Source organism: Aegilops tauschii, chromosome 5 (genome assembly GCF_002575655.3).
Source record: "Aegilops tauschii subsp. strangulata cultivar AL8/78 chromosome 5, Aet v6.0, whole genome shotgun sequence".
NCBI classification, from domain to species: Eukaryota; Viridiplantae; Streptophyta; class Magnoliopsida; order Poales; family Poaceae; genus Aegilops; species Aegilops tauschii.
In genome coordinates this window covers 385,108,804-385,118,394 of record NC_053039.3, presented here as the reverse complement: position 1 = coordinate 385,118,394, position 9,591 = coordinate 385,108,804, and positions in this window count along the sequence as shown.

Genomic DNA, 9,591 nt, shown 5'->3' with positions numbered 1-9,591 from the left:
GAGAGGGGTATGCAACGGAGAAGCTTTTCTGCTCACAATTTGGCACGTCAAAGCGCCCTCTGTTGCTGAATGAACAGATGTCCCAATGGGCCGAGCTTCATAAGATATCCGGCGCTGCCATGAAGAACATCATAATCTGGCTGTGGCCGACTGAGCCTGTTCCGAATAGCTACTTCGGCTTGGTGCAGCGGCTTGTTGATGCGGTGCCACGTATCAACGCTGTGAAGCGGTCGGCATGCATTGAGGGTGTATGGATGTCCTTTGCCCGTGTCAAGACATACTGGGGGAAGATGAAGGCCATCGATGTTGCGGCGAAGAGTCCACCCAAGGGCAAGGTCCATCACGCACCGGAGCATTATTTTGAAGACGTCTTAGAGGCTGCATGCTTGATAGAGGGCCGCTCGAAAGACATAGTATTCGAGTGAGGTGTAAGGGAATTGTAAAAGACAATTTTATATTTAATCTATTTTTATGTTTTGCTCGAAAGCTTTTGTTCCTCCTGTGCGGTCGTTTTTATATAATCTGAAAGTTTTCCTGTCGTCGGCTTCAGCCCCCTCGTAGGAAGTACGGGGGTATTCGGAAAAGCATTTGATCACTCTTGACCCAACGTCTTGGTCCATGAAGGAGGTGACAATGCGGCGAACCAGGCAATCAGACTATAGGGCGTTAACACTTTCACTTAGCCATAGGAGTTTTATGGTGGGTCTACGATATAGCCCCTGGTATGTACGCGGCTTATTTTTAATACGATGCATTGTACAGATGATCTGAAAAAGATCCTTCGTATAACACGGAGAGAATCGCTAAAGATTCCGATAAGTCGTCGAGTGGTTGACCAGCTCTCGCCGCAGCATGACAGTCAGTTTTCGGCTTTCTCTACTGAGGTGCTTGACCAGATGAACTAGAAGCACAATCGCAGTAGTTCTCCCTTTACTACCCTAGCCGATAGAGCGGAACGTAGGGTAGCACGCACAGGAGCCGGGCAACCCAACTATTGACCCAAGACATGATTCGGAGCTGATGCATATAAGGCCAAACTCACGACGCCGAAGTACGCTATAAAGCTGTTCGGACTTGCCGGCAACTCATTTGTTCCCATACCGAGCCCCTGGCGAGTTATGCCGAGGTGTGTGTGTAAAACAACCACAGGAGAAAAAATTCGGATCAACTAGGAAAAAGTCAATACTGGACACTAGTTATGTTTACTGGGAGCTGAGTGATATGCCAATTATTATATAGATAACAAAGCGGCAACCCTGGCTATTTGACATGCCAGGGGTCGAAGGCTGAGGAAAAAGGCACTTTACAGGCTCGGAATAGAGAGCTCGGTCTACAAAAAGTTATTTTGGACCTCCTGTCGCACGTCTGCGCCGCCTGTCCTCGGTTAAGGGATTCCTTGATAGGAATAACCCTTGGATGATAGTACGAACCCGAACTCTGGTAGAGTCCTCGGGGTGACCGGCCCTTGAGCTACCTGTGGAGGGGATAATAAAAAGGAAAAAAGGGCAGTTAGAAAAGTAGGGGGGTTGCAGGCACACCCGTATTGTGTTTCCACCGGTGCCCAGGGTATTTCAAGTGCATAATTATGTATGCACGGTACCCACTTCGAAGGCATATTAGCCGAACGGCGGAAGCCGAATTGCTAGTCCAATATGGAGATTGATCGGTCGTGTTGAATGGAGACCGGCGGCGTGATGAACGACGTGGTATGCAGCGTGATAAGGCCGCTGTGTAGTTCGGCTGAGGTAGCCATAGTATGATCTCCTGTATGGAGAGAGTGTTTTGTGCGCTCACCTCTAGGGGTGTGTGTCACGTATACCATGTTTACTGTTTTTGCTTCGGGGGGAAATTTCTTCTGACCCCCGGTATTTGGTTGGTGAATCTCTTCATCGTCCCTATCGCCGGGCGGCCTCCTCCCCTTGTGTTCGGCGTTGAGCTTGCCGGCCTGCTTGAAGACCCTACAGCTTCTGTTGGTATGATTAGCTGGTTTATCGGGGTGGCCGTGAATCTGGCAGGGTCGATCCAATATCCTGTCTAGATTGGATGGTCCGTCTCTGTTCGCCTTGAATGGCTTTTTCCATTGACCGGATGTGGGACTGCTGAATCCGGCGTTGACCGCTGTGTCACGTGATCTTTCATTATCATTGCAACTTTGGTGTTTGCTGCGTCGTGGCTTGCCATTGCCGTCTCGGATTTCGGAAGTGCCCGGGTCGCTGACGCTGTTGCTTCTACGAGCTAGCCAGCTGTCTTCTCCCATGCAAAAGCGGGTCATTAGAGCGGTAAGGGCTGTCATGGATTTAGGTCTTTCTTGACCGAGGTGGCGGGCAAGCCATTCATCCCAGACGCTGTGTTTGAAGGCCGCAAGGGCTTCTGCGTCCGGACAATCGACGATTTGGTTCTTTTTAACTAAGAACCTAGTCCAGAGCTTCCTAGCTGACTCTCCGGGCTGCTGGACAATGTGGCTTAAGTCATCGGCATCCGGTGGCCGGACATATGTTCCTTGGAAGTTGTCGCGAAAGGCATCTTCCAAATCTTCCCAGCTGCCAATAGAATTTTCCGGCAGACTGTTTAACCAGTACCGAGCTGGTCCTTTGAGTTCTAGTGGTAGGTATTTGATGGCCTGAAGGTCATCTCCGCGGGCCATGTGGATATGGAGGAGGAAGTCCTCGATCCATACCGCGGGATCCGTTGTTTCGTCGTACGATTCGTTATTCATGGGTTTGAACCCGTCTGGGAATTCATGCTCCATTACTTCGTCTGTGAAGCAAAGAGGGTGTGCGGCGCCTCTACATTGGGCCACACGGCGACGTACCTCCGATGGAGTCCGCTTGCCGTTTTCGGCCCGGGCGTGGCTAGGTTTGTCACGTCCGAATAGGTAGCCGTCGTCGCGTATCAAGGCACGTCCTCGCGATCCGTAGATCGATCTTGTGTGTCCTGCTTTACTGTCCAAGTCCTGCCGAAGGTCGTATGTACAACCCCGAGTTGTTTCATTCTTGCCTTTACGGCGAGGTGGGGCAGTTTGGTGTTCGGCTTGAGTTGCCGCTTTATCCTGACCGTGTGGCGGTCAATCGGCCGCGTTGTGCGATGATGGTACGGGCTCCAGCGCCTCGTCATCGAACTGAGGTAGCAATTTGCGCTTTGGGTAATTTTTGGCTGGGCAACTAAGGCCGTATTCTTCGGCGGCCAGGACTTCGGTCCATCTATCATTGAGCAAATCTTGGTCAGCTTGAAGCTGCAGCTGCTTCTTTTTCAGGCTCCTTGCAGTGGCTATTAGCCGGCGTTTAAAGCGCTCCTACTCGAGAGGTTCCTCACGCATGATGAAATCCTCGTTGCTGAGGCTCTCCTCTTCCTCGGAGGGCGGAACATAATTACTGTCCTCTGAGTCTTCGTGTATGGCCTGTTCATCAGGGCTAACTTGCCCATCTTCCCGTTCATCCTGTTCGGAGATTGTCCCAACAGGGTCTTCATTGTTTTCGGCATCGTCCGGAGTATTATTTTCTCCAGTGCCAGTATTGCTGTCTTTGGAACGATGTGACTTAGAGCGGTGCCGAGGACGCCGGCGTTTTTGCTATGTCTCAGGAGGTTTATTCTCAACTGGATTGTCCTTGTCATCGTCGTTGGTTGTCTTGGGTGTACCCACCATGTACACATCGTGCGAAGGAGTGGCCGTCCAGCGTCCGGTAAGCGGCGGGTTTTGGCCCTGTTCCTCATCGGCATCGTCGTCCGTACAGACGATGTCTTCGGGGCCGTAATCAAGCATGTCGGTTAAGTCCTCGACAGTGGCTATGAATTGGGTGGCGGGTGGGAATCAAGATTCTCCATCGTCAGCCCCTAGTTCGAACCGGACATAATTCGGCTGCGAGTCCCCCGCTAGGGACAGGTTCTTTAATGAGTTTAGCACATCACCGAAGGGTGAGTGTTGGAAGATGTCTGCGACGCTAAACTCAAAGATCGATAAGCGATCAAGTTTGGCGTCCGCGGATGCACATGGCTCGGAATTTATAACCAGAGACGAGTCCGGAGTTCCGGTGACAAAAACGTTCTGTGACTTTAGGTCTATATTCGGCTCCAACACCGTGGAATCTGAGGCCTCCGTGGTGGGGTTGAGCCTCCCGTCCTTGGATGGCGCGATCTACTCTGGATCTAAGGCCAGAGTGGTTACCGGAGCTGTCTCCTGGATGCGACCCGATGACAGATTTAGGTCATGTTCATCGGGGTGATCAGGAGTGGTTGCCGCGGTCTCGAATCCAGCGAAGATCAAATCTCCGCGGATGTTTGCAACGTAGTTCAAGCTCCCAAATCTGACCTGGTGGCCAGGGGCGTAGCTATCGATCTGCTCCAGATGGCTAAGCGAGTTGGCCCGCAGTGCAAAGCCGCCGAACACAAAGATCTGTCCGGGGAGGAAGGTCTCGCCTTGGACAGCATCGTTGTTGATGATTGAAGGGGCCATCGAACTTTTTGGAGACGGCACAGTGGAACTCTCAATGAAAGACCAATGTCGGTGTCAAAACCGGCGGATCTCGGGTAGGGGCTCCCGAACTGTGCGTCAAAGGTCGATGGTAACAGGAGGCAGGGGACACAATGTTTACCCAGGTTCGGGCCCTCTCTATGGAGGTAATACCCTACTTCCTGCTTGATTGATCTTGATGAATATGAGTATTACCAGAGTTGATCTACCACGAGATCATAATGGCTAAACCCTGAAAGCCTAGCCTGTATGACTACCGTAATGAGTATCTCCCCCTCCGGACTAAGTCCTCCGGTTTATATAGACACCGGGAGGATCTAGGGTTACACAAGGTCGGTTACAAAGAAGGAATCTACATATTCGGTTGCCAAGCTTGCCTTCCACGCCAAGGAGAGTCCTATCCGGACACGGGTGCAGTCTTCGGTCTTCGTATCTTCACAGCCCATCAGTCCGGCCCATGGCTAACAGGCCGGACGCCCGAGGACCCCTTAGTCCAGGACTCCCTCAGCAGGCGATATGGCTAAAGAAATTTGTACACGACTTGAAAGTGGTAGATTGTCTTCACAAACCACTAAAGATGTACTGTGACAACCAGCCCGCAGTATTCTATGCTCACAACAACAAGTCGAGTAATGCTGCCAAAACAATAGAGATAAGGTATTATGTTGTGAAAGATAAAATCCAGGATCAAACTATAAGTCTTGAGAATATAAGGACAAAAGATATGCTTGCGGATCCCTAATGAAAGGCTTACCACCCAATGTGTTCAAGGAACACTTAGCTGGCATGGGTTTAAGGGAAAGCCTTATGATTCCTGGATAGGCCCAAAAGGAACAGAATTTGTTTCTGAACAAAACGTATGTTGTAGCTGTATGATTCTATCGGCAATTAAGCTGTGACGATGAAACATGCTCTATGTACCAATATGTGATGAAACAAGTAAACTACAAAGTGTAAGTTTAAAAGTAAAGTTGAGATCAAGGGGGAGAATGTTAGGTCGATCTCTCTCCCATTCGAGCCCAATGGGTCGAACGGGCCCTTGCATCGTGCCCTGATCGGGGGCGCTCAACCAAACCATGGTTGGTGGGCCCCTGTGACCCGCGCTATATAAACAGAGGTGGGGGCCGGGGCACGTATGACGAAGTTCATCGCTGCCACAATCCCCCCCCCAACAATCCCCTGCCGATATAGGGTTAGCGCGGGGCTCACGGGAAGCACACCACCGCCGCCATCTCACTGCCATCACAGCCGCCACAACATCACCATGGCTGCTGGTTCAAGCTCGCAAGGCAAGGCAGAAGGTAGGTTACCGGATTGATCTAACCTATCCGATCCAAAGTGAATCTATCACCCTGGTCTTCCACGAAGCTCTGCACGGTCTTCCCATCCAGAATCTCCATGCTTATCTTGAAAGGTGTCTCTCTAGTGTTCTTGCGCTAGTTTCAGGAGTTTTTGTGCTGTGTGTTGTGATCCCGGCTGGTTTGTTGACATGGGAAAGAGGTGTTGGCCAGTATTTATAGGTGGCACTTCTTCAGTTGGTTTTTTGGACGTTACGATGGTGGGCAGAATCGCTCTGGTATGTGCTGAAGTTGACGAGACTGATTTTTTGTCCAACCGAACGCTATTGCCAAAAAGGATTACTTGCGGATGAAATTGTCAAAAAGGACCCCCTCACTAGTGGCGGCAGGCGCGGCAGGCGACACGTGGCTCCTGCCGCAACGCCTGGAGGCGGCGGGCCCTGCCGCCATGGCAGGAGGCGGCCGCGCGGATGTAACGTGTTTTGTACAATACATGGAGCCAGGACGGAACGGGCGAGACGAGGTTGGCCAGGCCGCCACCGCGTGAGGCGGCCTCTACTGCTGCTGCCGCTCCCAGGCCGACATGTACAGTTGCACGGAAAGCGAGGCGTGGGCCATGCCGCCATCGCGGGAGGCGGCATCTCTGTTGCTGTTGCACGCGCGGCAGCGTCCCTGTTGCAGACGATGCTGATTCCCACGCACACTGTGTCAAACTGCGATGATTTCCACACGCACAGACGACGGTGTTTGCTTTGGCCGGAATCTGTACCTTTCTTTTCTTATGCCCACTGATTCGTATGCCCCGAGAATCACTCACTCCGCTGGCTTTTGCTTCAGCAGACGCGACCGCATCAGTCACTCAACACTGCTTTTGCTTCAGAGGATGCGACGGCATCAGTCACTCAGCGCTCCTTTTGCTTCAGTCTATTGCTGCAACCAATGCGACAGGACTCAGCCATGCACTGGTTGCACTGTTTTGGATCACGCGTATTTCCCGCCTAAAATTTCGTCTATTCGCGCCTATTTTCAGGATTTACTAAAGAAAAACAGGGAAGAGGCTCGTCGTATGGAGGAGTAGGAACGACAGCGAAAGGAGGCTCTTGAGGCAGAGAGATAGAGAAAAAAAGAAAGGGCTCGTCAGGCCAAGGATGTATCTAATTTCAGTTGTACCGTGTTGTAATGAAAAAAATATAGTTTAAAATGTGGCATTTTCTTGCCCGCCATAAATTATTTCCGTCATTTTCTTTCCCACCAATTTTTCCTTCTTTCCTTCTCACCCCACGGGAAAATCTTTAATAATACAAACTAATTATTGAACGTCATGCAACAATTACAACATTAAATTAAGATAGAACATAATGCCCTATAATAAGACAGTACAAACTAATAATGCAAGTACATCTGAATTAAACGGCAGAACTGGGCTTGAAAACTAAAAATACAGCTTAAAAACTACATGAAGACGTCATCGTCATCCTGCGTCGATGCAGAACTCTTGCCCTTCGAGGATGCAGAACTCTTACCCTTGGACGGTGCAGAACTCTTGCCCTTCGAGGATGCAGAACTCTTGCCCTTCGACAATGCAGAACCCGAAAGCGGCGGCATGAAGATATCATCTTCGTCCTCGCTGTCGTCAGTCCATAAATATGGATTCTTTGCTGCAGTCCTTCTGAAAGTTTCACTCTTCGGCTCCACTACCTTCTTCCACCTTTCATGCAACCTAAGAAGTTCTTTACTTACCTCCTCATAGGTCCTTTCAGGCCACCCAGACCTACGTAATTCGTGAGCCAAGTCATTCATTATGGTGTCACTACCAGTGAGTTCGTCCCATGGAACTATCCTATTGTCCATCTTGAAATCGGTGGCTAGCCTCAGAAGACATCTGCTCATCCCAGGGTGAAAACTACGATCGAAAGGATAATCGGACATCTCGAATACACTACACTGGACTGCTTATCCACGTCCGTGTGAAGGGGGTTTTATAGGTAGAGAGGAGAAAATGGCGGGAAAGAACGACTGCAGTATGGCGGGAAAGGGTTGGCGGGAACATATGGCGGGAAGGGGTTGGCGGGAAACGGGTGGCGGGAACATATGAACGGAAAGAGTTGGCGGGAGATATAGGCGGGAAACATTGTTGCCGACTGGTGCATTTTTATTTCAGCATACACAGATGTTTAAATCCGGAAGTCTGATATTGACATATGTAGATACAATGGGACGCACACATGGATAGATGAATCACCCTAGTCGACGACGACCACCTGGTCTTTCCTTAGGACCGAAAAGCGACAAGCGATTAGGTGGTCGAGTTACATGAAGACCTCAGCCGTACTCCACTTCGGCTTCCTGTGTCTGCGACTCCTGCGTAGGTGGTGGAGTCTTGAATCCTTGTTGCGAACTTGATGGGTAATTGTAGGTGTATGGTTGTGACTCCTCGGGGATAAAAGATGGGCCAATAACGCCCCCTTTGAAGAACTTTGTAACTAATGATGTAACCGTGTCGCCATGATCATGTGATGCTCCCCGGATGCGTGTGTTGAGGCCACGTTGGGTGTCCTCATCGTCCCAATTAACATCAGGTATGTCATGCACATAGAAACATTGTAAATAAACTGTTAGAGGATAATATATGATATCATTGTAAATGCGTCAAAACATAAACATGACGACCTGATCAGATCACTCGCCTGTACTGTCTGGCCATTGTACGTGGTACTGGTTTAAATCTAGGACACGAGCCTCCTCGGGCATGGAGATCCCTCACGTGGAGGGATACGACTGAGATCCCTCACCTTGGGTGTATGCGTCATATCCTGTGTACGCATATGGGTTCGAGGAAGAAAGAGTCTGCTCGGGCATCGAATACAAGCCCGTGCCATGGTCCTAAGATGTCTACCCCTGACGAAGCTGCACCGAAGAAGAGTGATGCAGTGGCAGAGATGAGTCAAGTCATGGCAATGTCGTTGTAGTACTCGGATCCCCCCCCCACTGAGCATGGCTCGTACGCGCCTCGCTCGGTCTGGACGACGGCGCCGCACTCGGTCTGGCTGACCTCGCTACCGACATGTTGTATGCTCAAGTGACAACGTCGTCGCCTCTACCGCATCTAAACTTTGTTGCCACGTAGTCTTGAAGACGTTTGTGCAATGACTTGCGAGCTGGGCCCCGGGCATGCATGCATTCCGTCGCCATCTGCCCTACTTCGTTGCAAGTTTCAAGCTGAATAATATTTGGTTGAAATGATTATGAAATGATGCACCTGAAAAAGTAACTAGTGATTACCAGCTGGTCACGATAGAAAGCTGCACGCAGCTCAACCTGTCTCTGCATCTGCTCCTCCTGTGTGAGATGTGTTGGTATCGTAGCTGGTTGACTGGCCAGGCTAGTATGCGTGCTGATGCAGTACAACTACTTGTACGCTTGAGTGTACTTCCATCGTACGGTATGCAAAATTAAATAATTACATCAACCATTGTGATGAAAAGCAAAGCATCTTCACGCATCATATGGTCATCGTAATAAAATAATGTAAATAAAATGTACCTAAGTTGATGCACTATATCTGCTAGCGCTTCATTTTCCCACTTGTGTACCCATTCAATGTTGTGTTCCCTCCAATCGTAACAACTCCAACCCCTGCCCATATTGGTTAGCCTGCAAATTATGTAGCAAAGTGTGAGTTTAGTAAATAAAAAAAGACACTAACTATTTAGGGAGGTCACATCTTACTTATGGGTTTCCTCGTCAGTACATCTTGGAAAAGGTGGTGGAATCTCTTGATAGAGACCGAACTGTCTCATGACACGCTCTGGGTTGTAAGGCTCA